Raw genomic sequence first — 17,880 nt, 5'->3', positions numbered from 1 at the left:
AGACCGAACTCTGACGGCTATTAAGACGGTGGAAATTCAAGGCCTACCAGCGCATTTCTCGCCATCACACCACCACCTCTCTCTCTCTTTTTTTTTTTAATGTGTGAAATTTTTCAGCAAGCAGGTAGGAAACCACGTTACCTGAAGCCTCGGGCCCTCCTTGGCTCTCCGCCACGATTACACTGCTCCTCAGAGGGCTTTCGACTTCCAAACTTCCAAATCAAACCTCCCAAGCAAAAAGAACAGAGGAGTTTGGACGCGAAGACCACAGAACCCCACCCGAACGCCTTCCTCCTGAGAACCCGGGAGCGGACAGGGGAAGCGTCGGCCTCAGCCTTCACCTCACCGAGGCCAACGGCTTCTCCTGGCAAGAGCCCGCCTCTTGGGCTTGAGAATAAGCAAGGCCACTTCCGGCCAGGGCCAGCGGCGTCTCCTGAGACTCCTGAGAGTCTCCCAACTCTCCCAGGTTTGCCTCTTAGCCAGCCTCGCTCCACCTCATGAATATGCAAAATAGAGAGAGGGGCAGCCAACCCGCCCGGGCTGTGGGCGGGGCATAACACACAAACACGCCTTCTGGGCGGGGCCTCTAGGCTCTTGCCCTGAAAAACACGTGCAGAGCTCCCGGAGCCTTCGAGGGACTGTGTGAGAGGAGCGTCCTCTGCCCGGGGCCCAGAGCTGACTGAGGTGAGCCAGAGTGGTGCTGACGGGGCTCAGGACCCCTAGTGGAAGTTCCCTGAGGCCTGAGGCGGAGCTGGTGCCCTGCCAGAGCCTGGACTCAACCAGAGAGGGGAGCTTTGCGGTCCTGAGGGCCATTTTGTACCTCTTTTCCAGGCTCAGACCCCACTTCTTCACAACATGGCTATATGAACCTTACTTTGCACTTATCTTAGCCCGCAGCTCCCCAGATCCTTTCCTGTGTATCTGCTATGGAGCTTTCCAGAGCTATCCAAAGTTCCTTAAGCCTCTGCAGTGGGATTTCCGAAGGCCCTAAAACAGTGAAATACTTGACACTATGTATTTTATCTCCATGGGAAAGGAAAAAAGAGGGGGAAGTTAGGTTATTGAGAACATGAGTTTAAAACATCATGAACAAACTGAATGAAAATCAGAAAAAAAGAAAAGCGTATGACTGGTCCTGGTTATGGTGGAGAAAGCTTATTATAGATAAAAAGGAGACATAGCCAGAGGCAGAGACATCTGGGAGAGTCCGGAGTGGTCCAGAGTGGCCATGTGAGGAGATGGGGAAGGGTAAGAGACAGAAGGGAGAAAGGGGAACCACTGCAACAGTCCAGAGGCTCAGAGAAGAGGGCCTAACCAAAATGGTTAGATTATATAGAGAAAGAGCAGCCCAGACCCCTGGGCTGGGGAGTTCAGGGTAGGGGACAGGGTATGGCAGCTAGGAGAGGCCCCATTAGACTGAGAGATGCTGGGAGAACCTGGTGGCCAGGACCAATTTGATGTATTATACAGGCACCTCAGCCATTTGTGTGGGGGGTTGAGACCTAACATAAACCATAATCCAGGTTAAAATAGTCTGGATTTCCTCAGCTTCCACAGTAATAAGGTCCATACCTCTTGTTCCAATCTTGACAACCAAAATGGTTTCTAGACTGCCAGTGGCCCCCTCGAAAGCAAAATCACTTTCAATCCAAGCAGTACAGGTTGTATCCCATACTTTTCAGAAATAACTTTTTATTTTGTTTTTAATTTCCTTTCCAGTCTCAAAATTAACTTGCTTCCTGGTTGGACCGATAGACTCCCCTCTATCAGCCGTCTGTCTGACTTTGTTCTCTGTTGCTATAATAAAAACACCATAACCAAAAGCAACCTAGAGGAAGAAAGGGTGTATTCTACCATACAGTTTATACTCCATCTTGAAAGGGAAGTCAGGAACTCAAGCAGAAACCTAGAGGTAGGATCTGCGGTGGTGACCACAGTGGAGTGCTGCTCACTGGCTTGCTCCCTCAGGCCTGCTCAGCTTGCTTTCTTACACAGCCCAGGTCAGCATACCCAGGGGTGACACCACCCACAGTGGGCTGAGCCCTCCCGTATAAGCCCTCCCACATGCCAGTCTACTGGAGGCCATCTCTAACTTAAGTTACCTCTTCCCAGATGACCCTGGCTTCTGTCAGTTTGATCAGTGAGTACTTTCATGCCTGTGTGTGTGTGTGTGTGTGTGTGTGTGTGTGTGTGTGTGTGTGTAAAACCACACACCCCTGCCTTCCAGTCTGAGCTCTGCCATCACCACCATGTTCAAAGGCCTTCTTCCTTGCCTTTACACTAATGGCCATCTATTGCGTTCACAGTTACTTTCTCTTACTTTTTATTATGCTATTTCCTTCACAGTGCTTAATACAGGTTCATTTCTTCTTTCTATCTAGAATGTACATGAGCTAAACAAGATTCGTTAGAGGATCTTCCTCTATTTAGTATAGAACCTGGCAAATGGTAGACACTTGGCAAACATTGGTGGGTGGGTCAGATGTGGTGGTGAGTACCTGTAATTCTCAGCCATTTGGAAGGTCGAGACAGGAGGACCATTCTGAGTAGGTTAGGAAGACCCTGTCAATAAGGTAGGTAGATAGATAGATAGATAGATAGAGGAAAAAGTGAGGAGAGGTGTCAAGGGTATATAGCTCAGTAGAACACCTACCTACTCAGCATGCAGCCCTCAGGTAAATCCTCGATATCAAAAATAAATACTAAACATCATCGAGACAAAGCAGCAACTTGCCCTCTCTTCCTCCTAATTGTATTTTCAGTGTTTCTCATCTTTCCCATTGCTGGCTCCTTGCAATTCTTGTTTAGAACGTGAATGGATGAATAAGCACCTGTCCCTAGAGCCATGAGTAAAGGCTACCTCTTTCCCACTGGCTTATCAACGTCTTGAGGGTAGGAGATGAGATGTTAATTCTAGTTCTTGTTTTATGTTCACTGAATGTATACAAGTAGATAATTGAATGAATTGATCACCAACTTAAGGGAAAATGTTAAGCCAATTAAAATTGGTGGCGCTTGAGGAAGCCTTAGAAATCATCAGTCTCCTCCTTTGCTTCACAGATGAGAGTTTAAGTATTTGCTTATGGCTTCTGAGCTTGTCAGGAGAACAAATTGCAAGGACAATCCTTAGACTTGGCATCTCTCATTTCAAGGCTTTTTTGGTCCCTAGCTGAGCTGGTTTCTAATTACTTTTCTGTGAGCCCAACTTACAGCTCAAACACAGAAATCCCCACCAAAGACTTGCTTTTTGTCTCCTAAAGGCTTGAGCTCATGCTCTTAGATCAAGTCCACACTGGATAATGACCCAGGGCATGCAAAGGGACAGTATGAGAGCCATTATTTTGTGGCCACCGCTGCCACCTGCCCTTCCTCCTCCTCCTCTTCCTCTTCTTCCTCTTTCTCCTCTTCTTCCTCTTCCTCCTCTTTTTCCTGTTCTGCTTCTTCCTCTTCCCTTTTTATTTCCTTTCAGTAAGAAAAGCGGCAAGTTGTCTTTAGCAAAGCCAAGTTTCTTGTTCATTTTGGGAGGGAAGTGTACATTGCTTTAGCGGTTGACCATCCTTTAGAAACATCCACATTCTCAGAATTTTGATCTTTGTCAGAAATGGGCAGTTGTGAAATGGCACATGGAACGAATGAGAAGAGGAATGGGAGGACTCCTGCTTGAGAGGAGTTCACAGGCCCAACCTTTATCTAGTTAGAGGCATTGGCATGGCTGTCTGTCAGCCTCTCGTTAGAGCCTGGCCCCTCGTGTGCTGAGGAGGGTTTTTCCTTCCCCCATAAAAGGAATTTGGTGTATCGCTGTTTGTGTTGGTTCTTTTTGACCACAGCAGTGTCTGGTTAGCAGAATCGCATGGAGTCAATCTTTCTCCCGTGGCACATGATGGCAAACTGTGCCACAAGAGGAGCAGCTAACTACCAAGAAGTAGCTACCCAGACTGACCAGAGCTCTCACGTTACATCTAGTTTAATCTTGGACATGATTGGAGGGGCATCAGAATAGGTGTCACACTGAAAATAAAGCATGCCTCCCTCTTCCGTATACGCAAATGATAACAAATACAGAGGGCAAAGGTCAGCCACCAGGTGGGAGGGGTGAGTGCTTTGCCACACTTGCCTCCAGCCTTTATCAGGACACTGAAATCCCCAAGGCCTCCAGTCCTGCTGCTGGCACGGCAGTGTCCTTCCTCTGCAGCACTGTGCTTATCTGTGGGGATCTGGGAGAGAGTGACTCAGACCCTGGGCTGGGGAAGTTGAAAGTTTCCTGAGTAAAGGGGAGCTGCGACCCCCTTTTCTGTGTTAGAAACACAGAAAATAGTTTACGAATAGTGATGAGGCAGAAGCTTGTAGCAGAGGGTAAAGAAGAAAAAAAATGTCCCAGCTAGCCAATCGAAATGGCTTTGCAAAGAAAGTGCATTTTAGAAGGAGAGAGTGTGTATGTAGTTCCCTTTATCTGCTCTTTGGCAGTGACTAGATCACTTCAGATCAATAACAGCTGACATCCTACCCACCAAGTTAGAACCAGGAGGGAGAAGATGGTGTGAGTTCCTTCCTTACCAGTGCCAAGAGCAGCATACTCCTAACTGCTACATGTTGCCTGTGGCCCTCACCATCAAGAGCAGAGCTGGGTGGACCAAGTCTGCTTTCATCTTTGTTTTCTTCCTCAATAAGGTTACATTGAACATGGCCCTTTCGTGCCAGCCAAATTACTTCAAGCTCTCTCATTTCTGTGTTAGGATGCTATTTTATTTTGGTTTCCATGAAAGCACTCAGTAGTGTTACATTTGGGGTCTTAAATGTTCTTCATATACTAAAGGCTTGGTCGCCAGCCTATCATACCGTTAGGAGGTGGTAAAACTTTTAGCAGGCAAGGGCAGGTGGAGAGAAAGAGGTCACTGTGGGGTAGACTGGGCCTTAGCTCCTCTTCAGCTTCTCTTCCCTTCCCAGTAACAGTGACAGAATGCGGAGGTCCTGGCTGTGGTGTGCTTCCTCTCCTAGGGCCCAGACACAACGTTGTTTCAACCAACAACTGAAGCATGAGCCAAAATATATGTCTAAGTAGTTTCTTTTCAGTGCTGTAGCCATGGCAATGGAAAACTAAAGTAAGTGGCCATGTCCTCTATAAGGAGCAAGAATTCTTGGTGCTCAGGGTGCATTATGAAGCAGTTCTGGAGTCCTAGGAGTTTTAACATCATAGAAAAGAAAAGCCAAATCATTGAGAGAACTAAAGTTCTGAATGAAGCCTGTGTGTAAACTGAGCACATTGTTTACATTGTTAACACTGATTTTTTTTTTCTTTAGAGAGAGAAAAATGTGTGTGTGTGTGTTTACATATATATATTTATGATTGCCAGCTTGGCTGAATTTCTCCATCTTTTGGCAGCTAAAGAGAAGCCAATCGATATGAAACAAACTCCCAACTCTAAGGTCTAAACACAAACCCAGGCTTCTTCTGCCCCCACCCTGTCAACCTACAAGATACGGCTTCCTGTGTAAGTGGAATTCATTGCAGCCTTCACACCCACTTAGAGTTGTGTATCAACCTGACCCCCTCGGGGCTGAGTTTCTGACTGGCAAAGAATCTCCATGTGGATTGAAGGCTTCTAGGAAAGCCAGGGTTTAATGAGCTAGAACAGGAAGTGACAGGGGCTGTGAGTGACAGGCTGCTTCCTGTCTGCTTGGGTGCCCAGACTAAGAGATGGTGTCAAGGAAGACCCAATCCTCCAGCATCATAGACATGTTTGGCTACTTGGTTCTGCTTTCTACTGATTATCAACTCTTGGTGACATGTAGAACAGCATTATTCTTCTTAATGATTATCATCGGTTAATATGGAAAGTTTCAAATTAAAAAAAAGTTTTGAAACTGGCTTTCCATGATTGGTGCTGAGAATGTCTGCACTGGTGATGGAAAGTGACAGTTAGCAAAAAGGGATTTAGAACTCCAGTGAGGCTGTATTGCAGCCTCAGACCTGGGAGATTCTTTCTGTCTTGAATTCTCACTTAACAAGTGATGATTACATTTGTAGTCTCTGATTGAGAGGGTCTGTAATTTAAGACTTAGAATTCTTAAGATCTTAGCACAGACTGATCATAATAGTGTAAGGAACATGGAGCAGGCTCTTTAAAGATCCTTTCTGATGAAAGAAACAAGCATCAGTTCTTTCCTGACAAGAAAATGTCTAAACAGTTAGAAATGGAGCCACTACAGGAAAATTACCTACATCACTTCAGAGTGGGACAAAAAGACAGTGACAAAGACATTATTCAGTGTTTTCTAGATAGACCATCTTCTTCCTGGAATGGCAGAGTTCCATGGGTGCCCTGTTTGCTGCATGAATGTGTGCATGCATGTGATCATGGGGGTGCACTTCTGCGCATATGTGTACGGAGACCAATGGTCTGTCTCGGGTGTCATTCGCTCCTCAGGAGCCATCTATTTGTTTTGTTTTTTAGACAAGGTTTCTCATGGTCTGGGACTCCCTGGTTAGGCCAGACTGGTTGACCAGCAAGCCCCAAGGACCTACCTGTCTCTGCCTCTCCAGCATTGGGGTTACAGCCACCGTCACACTCGAATTTTTTATGTGGCTTCTGGAAATGGAACTCAAGAGCTTGTGTGACAGTCACCTTCCTGACTGAGCTACCTTCCCACCGCCAGGAGCCATGCTGTCAAATGTGCCAAGGACTGTGTTAACTTCAGTTATGTGAGCGCTTAGCATGGGAGGCTGTGCTGTGGCAAGGGGTGATTGGGGAGTAGAGCTCTTCTCGCTAAAAACTTGTTGATGCCACCCTTTTTATGGAAGAGTGCCTAGACATGAGACACGTTGAACTGACACATTCTGTTGTTGGAAGAACCTAAATCCGAGTGATTTTCAGGGATGTATTCAAATTAGGCACAATAAGATTTATCTTTAAAAGGAAATATTGTAGGGCTGGAGAGATGGCTCAGCGGTTAGGAGCACCAGCTGCTCTTCCAGAGGACCCAGATTCAATTTCCAGCCTGCAAGGTAAGACTTAAAAAAAATGCCTACAAGATAATGCAGCACATCAATGGGTGTGTCTGAGGGAATTCCCAGAGAGGATTAACTGATCGAGAACGCCCCCAAAGTAGGAGATGCCATCCCTCAGGGAAGAGGAGAGAGTTAGTGAAGTGCTAGGGATCTCTTTCTGGAGTCCTTCCTCTCCATCTGAACTGCTGTGGTCTACCATGCCTTCCCCCAGCCACGATAGACTAGGTCTTCTGCAAGTCGGGTGCTTTGGTCACAGCAGTGAGAAGTGATACGCTTCTCTCCTTGACCGTCTCCAGTGACTTGCTTGGAGATCCCAGCCTGCTGGCCTCTGCTGTTGAATCCCTCTAGAGGAGTCTTCACTTCAGTTATTGCATTCTTCAGCTCTGGGATGTCTGTTCGATTCCTTTCTGTGGTCTTTACCTTTTGATGATATTCTCTGTTGTTATCCTTATTTGCTCTAGTTGCCTCAGTTCTCCTGCAGCTCATCCAGGGCTTTATAAACATGTCTTTTCAATGGTTTGTCAGGTAAAATAGCTCTCTGAAGATTTGTCTTGGTCCTTTGGGCCATGTGTCCCTGTTTTTCTGTATGCGTTATTTTGCTGGAGCATGAGCATTTGAAGAAACGTCTTGCCATGTCTTTACAGACCTCCACAGTTGGCCCAGCTAGAGACTCTTAGTGCCTGTCAACTCCCAGGTAGCTGCATCCCTCTTTGCTTAAACATCCCTGTTATGGAAGGTTCTCCAAATCCAAGCTTCTTGCTCCCCCTGGCGTCTGTGCGCAGTGCTACAGCTAGCTGTGTAGTTCCCTGATGAGCACAAAGCCACCAGAGTCTTGTTTTCAGGGGCTCAAACAAGGTAAAAATCAGTCCTTGGAAAGGCTCCCAGAAAGCCAGAACATTGGGCATATGTTCCATTCTCTCCTTCCAAAAGAAGAAACAAGAACTGGGCACCTTTCCTGGTCGCACAGAACTGTCTGGCTCATGGGAACAATGGAGATTTACCTGTCTCAGTGCAGCCCTTTTTGCCTATGTACCTTGCGGGGTTTGGTGACATTCAGTTAGGTTGTGGAGTCTTTGTTAAAGTTTTATGGATCGTGTATTGTGATAAAGTCAGTATGTCTGGTCTGTGGCTTTCAATTCCACATTCTTGCCACTCTCACTCTTAGAATTGTGCTATACTGATAATATGATGCAAACTGTGCAAATCCTACCTAGAATAAAAGTACACCTACATAAAATGTGAGATATAAGCCAGGCGTGGTGGCACATGCCGATTCCTCCCAGCACTTAGAAGATACAGGCAGGAGGGTCAGGATTGCAAGGCTAGCCTCAACTACATAGTGGAGGTCAGCTTGGGATATAGAAGAGAGAGAGACAGAGGGAAGGGACGGAGAGAGTTAGAGACAGAGAAAGAGAGAGGAGACAGGCAGACAGACATTTTGATAGTGTATATACATGAATATATTGCCACGCATGTACCCTAATTTTAAAACCTCCATAGATTGTGCAGTGAAGAGTTAAGAGCTGGCCTCTGGCGCCGTGAATATCCTCCCAGGCCCTTTTTCTGCCTGGAGCACCATGATATGTATTTGGCCCCAGGAGTCATGGCGGGCGTTGAGAACTACAGTGGCCATCTAATACAGTCTGCCTGACTGTGAATTACAATAAAATCCCTGGATTCTGAGCTCAAGACAGCTTCCTACTTAGTGACACTGCACCTCATTGCTGAGAGAATTAAATATTCTCTCTGGGACCAGCCAAGGACATCTGGATGCTGTGTCTGGTTTCTTCTTCCCCATGTGCTTTTCCCCTTTATGATCCTAATCTCTATCCTTCCATTGTAATAGACTTCAACTGTGAGCATAGCAACATCTTCTGAGCCCCATTAGCAAATTGCCTTATCTTGGGGACCATTTACCCTCTAAACCATATATGCTGAGGCGGCCAACCTGCCAGGCTCACTGCGGTGTGTAACCCTCGTGTCACTCAGCATCTATAAGTTGATTCCAACGGAATGTTACTGTCCGTGCACTACAGAAGTCCAAGGATTCCAAGGTGAATGGGTTCGGACCTTGGCATTGACCTTCGCAGCTTTCCAAATCTTAAGTGGTGGACTCTGCATAATAGGTCGTATTCTGTATTCTTAGCCTTCTTGTCGCTTCCAGTTTTTCTCACTCAGCACATCATTTTACTATAGCCCCCTTTACTTGGGGGGGGGGGTACACTCCAAGGCCACCAGGGGATACCTGAGGCAGAGAGAGGCCAGTGCTGCAATTGCACCAACAATTTTTGTGGCAACTAAATGCCACACAGGCTGCACTCAGCACTCATTACTTTTGCACTTGGAAGCAGAACAGCAAAACTAGCACGGGCTTCTTTTCACTTCTTTGCGATTTCACAAGGAAATCTCTCACCATAAGTTTTAGCAACTTCTCCCTATTGAGCATAATATATATATATATATATATATATATATATATATATATATATATATATATTTTTTTTTTTTTTTTTTTTTTTTTACTTACTACCTCAAGAGCCTTCACCTTTCACCTTTAGGAAGTTGTTTACACACACACACACACACACCCCACTTTTCCTCTCCCTCTTTCTCAACTTCTGTCTCTCAGCTTCTCCAAACCCTTCTCAACAGAATCAGTAGCCCTGGGCACCACTGTCTTGTCAGCCACTGTGGTTTTGGAATTATACAGTGCAAGCACTTTTGTGTCTGCATTGTTTCTTTAGCTTAACTCAGTGTCCTTGTAGCTACTGTTGCTTATTGTGAGGTTCATCTGTGTTACCTGTATTAGTCTGTCGCTCTCATTGCTGAGAAGTATTCTGTTGAATGGACGTGCCACAGTTTGTTGCAGCCATTTCCGGTTTGGGGCTACTGTGAACATGTGCATATTTAGCGTGTGTATGTGGATATATTGTATTCCTTTTGAGTAAACACTGAAAAAGACGATTTGCGTCATATGGATGAGTGTTTAAAAGAAGTGCCTCCTGTTCAAATGATGTTCCGATTCTGCATTCTAACTAACACGGAAAAGAGCCTCACAGCTTCACCACCAGGTCATGCTTTTCTGACTTTAGCTGCTTACTGAGCATATAGTGCTAACATGGTTCTAACTGGCATTCGTCTGGTGACTAATCATGCTAAGCTTCTTTTAAAGTTGCATTTAGCTGGGAGCAGTGGCGCAGGCCTGTAATCCCAGCACTCAGGGAGGCAGAGGCAGATGGATCTCTGTGAGTTCCAGGCCAGCCTGGTCTACAGAGTCCAGGACAGCCAAGGCTACACAGAGAAACCTTGTTTCAAAAAACCAAATGAGTAAATAAATAAATAACATTTATTTGGGGGCTGGAGAAATGATTCCAAGCTTATGAGGGTCCAGGTTCATTTGACGGGTCACAACTGTCTTTAACTCCGGTTTCGATGTATCTGACACCCATTTCTGGCCTCTGCAGGCAGGAGGCGCACATGTGGTACACGGATCCACACAAATTTACTCATACACATATCATGAAATAAATAGCTTAAATATTACATTTATTTATTTGTGTGTGTGCATGGGAAGTAGAGGTGCACCGCAGCATTCTATGGAGATCGGAGGATTTTTGGGTGCTGGTTCTCTCCTCCAACCATGTAGGTTCCAGGGATTGAACTCAGGTACTCAGGCCTGGCAGCAAGCACCACCTCACTGACCCTCTGAGCAAATTTTGTGTTGTTTTGTCATTCTTACGTTTTCTTTGGTGAAGTCTGTGTTCAAATTGTTATCTATTTTAATTTGAGCAGTTCATCTTCTTACAAAATTATACGAGCTCCTTATATACACACATGCATGCCTGTAGGTGTAGTGGTGTTTTGAAGAGGGTCTTGGGGTACTTCAAACTGATGGCAGTTCTCCTGCTTTGCCTCATTAGTGGAGGGATTAGAGGTGCACGCCACTTGCTTGCAGGCTGTTACCTTGTCTGAACACAATCCCTTTATCCTAAACATGCTTAGCCTTTTGAGACAGGGTCTTAACTCTATAGCCCAGCATGTCTTGGGACTCACTATGTGTAGCCCAGACTCAAATTCCCAGCAGTCCTCTTGCCTGACTTAGCCTGTCACATTCTAGGATCACAGGGCCACCTTGCCCTGCTCCTCACAGTTGCTTCCTCCCAGTTTGTGGCCTGTTTTCATGTTTCTGACAGTGCCTTCTGCTGAACTATTGATAGTTTTGAGTAGGAACAGTCTATACTGCCAGGTCTCATTTTGGTCACATTGTCCCAAGGCCAGAGCCTGATGTAGCTTCTACAAATGGATGTCCTGGTTTCCAGCACCATCTATTCAAGAGTTTCCTTCCTCCCACTAGCATATATGGCGTCTTTGTAGAAAACTAATTGCCTCTGAAAGTGTGAGTTGCTTTTGGCCTCTGTGCAGTTCTGTTAAAGTCTGTCTTTATGCTTCTGCTGATTTTGATTTCCATGGTTTTGCAAATAAGTCTTGAAAATGTGTGGTTTGGTTTCTCCTATATCATTCTTTTTCTTCCAAATTGCTTTGGTTTTGATAATTTTAGAATCAACTTGTCAGTCTCTGCAAAATTACCTGTTGGGATTTTGACCGGGCTTGTACTGAATCTTTATATCAATTGGGGCAGTTTAATATCTTAACAATTCAATCCTTTTAATCCATGAACATGGATTATCTCCCCAAGTATTTAGGGCATCTTCAATTCTGCTCAGCAGTGTTCTATAGTTTTCATTGTGTAGGTCTTGTGATATTTTGTTTAATTAACCCCTAGATGCTTTCTTTATGTTGGCTGGTACTGCTATCACTGTTATTCTTTCGACTTATAATCATTCTTTTGTACTAAATAAAGTAAAGAAATCCAATAGATGTTATATATTTATGCACTTTTATGTTTTTATTTTTAAGTAAAATGGAGAAAAATGAACTCTGGATATGCTGAAGTTGTCAAAAGGGTTTCTTGTTTTCTTTCTTTGGAGTCTGTGTCCTTCAATTTCATCTTCTTTTAAAATATATGTCTCCTATTTGTTTTAACAGACACAAAGATATCATATAATGCTTAATATTTAGCAAACAAAGGCTCTTTGTTGTAGGTACTGTTATCTCAATTTAGAGATGAGGAAACAGAAACCTGGAACAATGAATTAATTACCAAAGTCCCAGAGATAGTAAGTGGCTGGGACTGGGAATTGATTCTGGTGTCTGGCTTTGAGCCCATGCTCCACATCAGAAGTCCCCACACCTTTTGGTATCTGGACACCTTCAGAACTTAACAATGAACAAGCCAATGTATGCATGAAAAGAGACTCTGGCTGAGAAATGTTGATTAAGAAAATGCTGGTGGGAGCTGGAGAGGTGGCTCAGTGGTTAAGAGCATTGTTTGCTCTTCCAAAGGACCCAGTTCAATTCCCAGCACCCACATGGCAGCTCACAACTGTCTGTAATTCCAGTTCCACGGGATCTGACACTCTCACACCAACCAATGCACATAAAAGTAAAATTAAATAAATTATTAAAAATATTTTTAAAAAAGGCATAAAGAAAAGAAAATGCTGGTGGACTTAACCACCAAATTTCCATGTTTGCATAAGGCTCCCAATTAAAACAGGAAAAACCTAGAGGCGGACATTTAGATATGCCATCCTCCCTGATAAATCATGGGAAATATTTCCCAGCTGCCCCCAGCAGAAGCCTGAAACTGGGTAGTTTTGAATCCTACTAGAAATCAGACTTTGAATTTTGAATTTTTATCATTTACTGGCGTATTAAACACATTGTTTGACTTGGGATCCTTCCATCTCACTTTGTGTGTATCAGCTCCACTGCGAGCCAAGGAGTACCCGCACTGTGTTTTCTCTGTACACCCTGCAGCGTTGCCAGGTGGCCGTCAGCACCGGGCCTTCTAGGGTTTATACCCTGGGCACGTTTGTAATGCTATTCCTGTGTTCCGAGGCCATTAGCAAATATGATAGTGCAACAGTTGGTTTGTTAAGATGACTGAGTGACCAATGAGCAGAAAGCAGTGTAAAAAATGCTCTGAACAAAGGGCTGATTCAAGCAGAATGTGCTGGACAAGTAGCTCAATGCTAGAGCATTTGCCTAGTGTACATGAGATCATGGTCCAGGTCCCAACACCACACACACACCAAAAAAAAGTAAAAATGGAATGGAATGGTGTGAGATTTCATCACATCGCTCTAAACAGTATTAAAAGAGAAGAACTTAAAAGTTATTATTTATTTTGAAATTTTTGCACTGTGTAGTACTAGACTGAAGTTAACTGTGAGAAGGTGGAATCAGACCCATGGGGAAGAGAAGGGGCTTGCGTGTGTGTGTGTGTGTGTGTGTGTGTGTGTGTGTGTGTGTGTGTGACCACAGCCTAAGTAATTCCATGGATTGAGGGTGTAGAGCATTAGATGGAGAATAAGGGACTCTATTCCTTGACTCAAATATACACAAATGTTTTCGGGTGTAGTTGACTTACATTGAAAAGTTTTTAAACTTCTAAATAAGCAGGAAAAGGTCACAGGAAAATATTTTCATGATACTGGACTGAGGTAGATAAAGATTATGTCATGACACAAAATGCACTAAACTGAAAACCGAACATTGATAAATGGTGCCTAGTGAAAATTAAGAACATCTGAGCCAGTGAAATACAAGAAGAGAACCAACTCTCAAAAGTTGTCTTCTGACCTACATATATATATACCCTATGGCATGAATGTGCACACACACTGTAAACAAAATCAATAACATATGACTATCAAGATATATCATTTTAAATATATTTTTATTTAGGTACATGTCTGTGTGAGTGTATGTCATGTGCACACAGTCCCAAACAGAGGCCAGAAGAGAGTGATAGATTGCCTGGAGCTGAAGTTACAGGTGGTTGTGAGCTATCTGACTTGAGAGTTGGAAGCTGAACTTAGGTCCTTTAGAAGAACAACAGCTCTTAACTAATGACCCATCTCTGTAGCTCCTCAAGAACTATTATTTTAAAAAATCAGTAGAGGGGCTGGAGAGAGGGCTCAGCAGTCAAGAGTGTGCACTGCTCTCACAGAGAACCGGGATTGGTTCCCAGCACCCATGTGGAGACTCACAGCTGTCTATGACTCACAACTGTAGTTCTAGGGATTTAACTTCCTGCACCATATGGTACACATAAAGTACACAGGTTTACAGAACATAAATTATAAATAAAACATAAATTAAAAAGAAGTAGCCTGGTGAGGCGGCACATGCCTATAATCCCAGCCAGCACTTGGGGAGGCAGAGGTAGGCGTATCTCTGTGAGTTCAAGGCCAGCCTGGTCTACAAAACGAGTTCAGGACAGCCAAAGGCTACAAAGAGAAACCCTGTCTCAAAAAACAAAAACAACAATAACAAAAATAACATACAGCTTTAATCCCAACACTTAGAGGGAGAGGTGGAGGGATCTCTGAGTGCAGGTCAGTCAAGGGCTACATTGTGAGACCTTGTCTCAAGAGAAAAAAGGGAGGGGGGAGAATTCATATACAAAATATACAAAAAAAATCTCCTTCAAATGAATAAGTAAAAATTAGTGCATCACCCACCAAGAGAATTCTACAAAAATGTTCATGGCAGCTCTATAATTGACTAAAATTAGACAAAATCCAAATATGCATCAAGAGGAAAATGAAACAATTTGTGATATAGCCATATAATGTAATATGATTAGTTGTAATAAAAGAAATGGATGATTAATATACAGAACACAGATGAATCTCAAAAACAGTCTGGGAGAAAAGCCAGACATAGGGCTGGCTTATTGGCAGAGCAGGTTCTTAACACACACAAAGCCTTGGAGTCAATCTCTACCCAAACAGAAGGAAAAACACAGAAGCATGTGAACAACCAGGTGCTCTGGCCCATACCTGTAGCCCCACCTGCACAGATTAGGTCAGGAGGACCACAAGGTCAAGTAAATAGCGTAGGCCATTTAGCAAGACCCTGTCTCAAAAAGGTATAGGGGTTTGTCAGGAAAACATATTATATGGTTTCATTTATATACCATTAAAGACGCAGCCAAGCTAATTGTGGTGATGTGTATCACACTGCTACTCTGATAGCCTGGGCTTTGACTTAATGAACACAGGTCCTTTTCCAAGCTATTACAAGTGATCTGTTCCTTAAAGTGGACACAGGTTATGACATGTGCATTTATGTTAAAAATGAGGTATATGCTTAAGATCGGTGTGCTTTACTGTATATAAACCACATCTTTTGAGTATATAAACTCAATGTTTTTGAGACAAGGTGTCACTATGTAACTCTGACTGTCTGGCGTTTGCTCTGTAGACCAGCCTGGCCTTGAATTCAAAGAGATCCACCTACTTCTGCCTCCCGAGTGCTGGGATTAAAGAAGGGTGTGTGCCTCCATCCCCAGCCCAAAGTAAAACAAATTGCTAAGAATCCCCAAAAGCCTGTGTTTTTGTTTTCTCTCTATCAAATTTTAACGTCTTAGAAATTGAAAGAGAAATTTAAAAATATTAACTGATTAAAATAATATTAAGTTCACTACATATTAACATGTCTTTATGAAAACAGCTATTTTTTTATTCAACATAATATTTTTATTGATTCTTTGGGAATTTCACATCACACACCCCAATTGCACTCACTTTCCACTTCTTCCATGTCCACTCTCACTCCCTTGTATTCTTCCCTCAACCAAAAGAAAAACAACAAACAAGCAGAAAAACAAGTCCATTGTGTTATCTATATACTCACTGAAGCAGGGCCAAACTCTGAGTAGGCTGCCCCTTAACTAGAACCCCCAATGGAAGCCATCAACTGTGGAGAGCTAACGTCAGCTTCCTTAGCACACTTTTTAAGAGTTGTCTTCGATGGCTTCTTGTTTAGGCTGCTACTTAGTTTTTGCCTGGGGGCAGGGTCAGTGAGTGGGTGGGTGGGTGGGTGGTGGTGGTGGTGGTGGTGGTGAGGGTTGGGATGGGGTACGGTTTGTCAGAGAAGTCTTTTTTGTCCATTTTTCTCAACTGTGCGCCTGCATTCATCGATATCACTGTCAAGGAAGCTTCTGTGCTCTTCACAGTCAGAGGGAGTGCGGATAGCTCTATTTTCCTAATAATGATAATAAAAAGCATCAAGCCACTGCTGCATGCCCACAATCCCAGCATCTGAGAAGCAGAGGCAGAAGGATTGTACATCCTAAGACAGCCTGGTCTGATAGCAAGACCTTATCTCCAAAAAATGCTCATGAGAAGACTGATATTCAGAGTCCCTGGTGAGAATGCTGATGCTATTGTACTTGTTTGCAGATTTCTTTAGTGTCTAGCTAAAAGAAGACAGCTGAGTTCAAAAACCCATGACTGCATTTAATTTGTTACAATCTCATAGTAATGAGCCTTTGGAAACTCCAGTATATACTTAGGCAGAAAGCAAATCAAAAGACAAATAACAGGTTAGAATCATTAGGAAAACAGCCTAGACCTCATGACCCTCCCGAGTCTCATAGAGGCACTGCTGTCACCCCTTGTGGCAGATTGACCCCTGGCTCTGACTCGCCTCCCTTGGCTGCTTCCTTAGCATGTGGCTAGAAAAGAAATTAAATGCCTTTTCAGAGTGGAGTTTGCAACCCTGGCACCTTCCAGATTCCCCACTGTTCCATGCTTTCCTCCGTGACATTTCCCAGGTTTGATGGCAAGACTGTATTCCAGCTAGCAGGCAGAGGAAAGCACAGCATGGCCAAGTCTGTCTCAAGGTGACCTCTACCTCCACTTTCCTAAAGATGACAATCATCTGACAGCACAGCTAGAAGGAGTGTGTTCTTATGTGTGTCCAGCATCCAAGTGTAGAACGGTCATTTGCATCCTGTCTCAAACACTGTCCCCAGTCCCACCCCCACCCCCACTCCCACAGGTACTCAGGATTTCTCCACATGTTCTTTTTACCTGTGAGATATCGTTAAAGATTTTAATTATTTCTATCTGTGTGTCTGCATGTTTATGTCACACACGGCATCAGTGCCTGGGAGCTGGAGTCACAGGGGTCGTGGGCTGCTCACTGTGGGTACTGGGAGCTGAACCGACCACCTCTGCAGGAGCAGCAAGCCTTTGACCCGCCAACATGGCTCTCCAGACCCCGAAAGTCTTCTTTAAATGATCTGGGAAATCTCTGTGCTACTTAGACACCGTAGTCTTAGCTTACGTCAGGAACATTCTCCAGTTTTTCCATAAATGGTAATAGATATGTCAGGGTTTTCCCCCCCTCACAAATTATTTTAAATCGTAAAACAGGAGCAAATCTTCAAACCATGAACCACAATAAAATGTTTCTATTTCCATGTTACTTCATTCCATCTTCCTAAGGAAGAATATATTTAACAGCAAAACTTTGAGAAGGAAAAACGGGTCTCCATTTCTCATTTTCCTGACAGTGTAGAGTACAGGTGCTTGGTGCACTGTGAAAGCGAGAAGGAAGCTGTGAGGCTGCAGAGTGCTGGGAGTGATTAAAGCCAGAGACAGCAAGGCTTCTTTCTCAGACAGCTCCACCCAACATCTTCAGGCGACTCAGAGCCTTTCAGAGCCCAGAAGAATACACCCCATGGTGCTTAATCATACACATCTCCAGGCTTTGTAGATACACTCCATTATCAAGAGAAGGCTGGAGTCTCGGCTGAATACCGAGTGGCTCGCTTATTCCCTCCTGTCCCACTAAAGTGGCTTCTTTAATGCCGAGGATGATTCCAGGCACGTCTGTGATGTCCTTGAGTAGACCTCTCCCTGTAGAGCATGTGCGTGAGAAACATGCCTCCCAACTCCACAGGGTGTGCAGCGGGTCTACTTCTGTTTTATAGAGGACACAGTGTAGGAGGATTC

This window comes from Psammomys obesus, unplaced genomic scaffold, assembly GCF_907164565.1.
Source record: "Psammomys obesus unplaced genomic scaffold, mPsaObe1.curated_primary_1811, whole genome shotgun sequence".
Lineage (NCBI taxonomy): Eukaryota > Metazoa > Chordata > Mammalia > Rodentia > Muridae > Psammomys > Psammomys obesus.
This window is presented reverse-complemented; position numbering follows the sequence as displayed.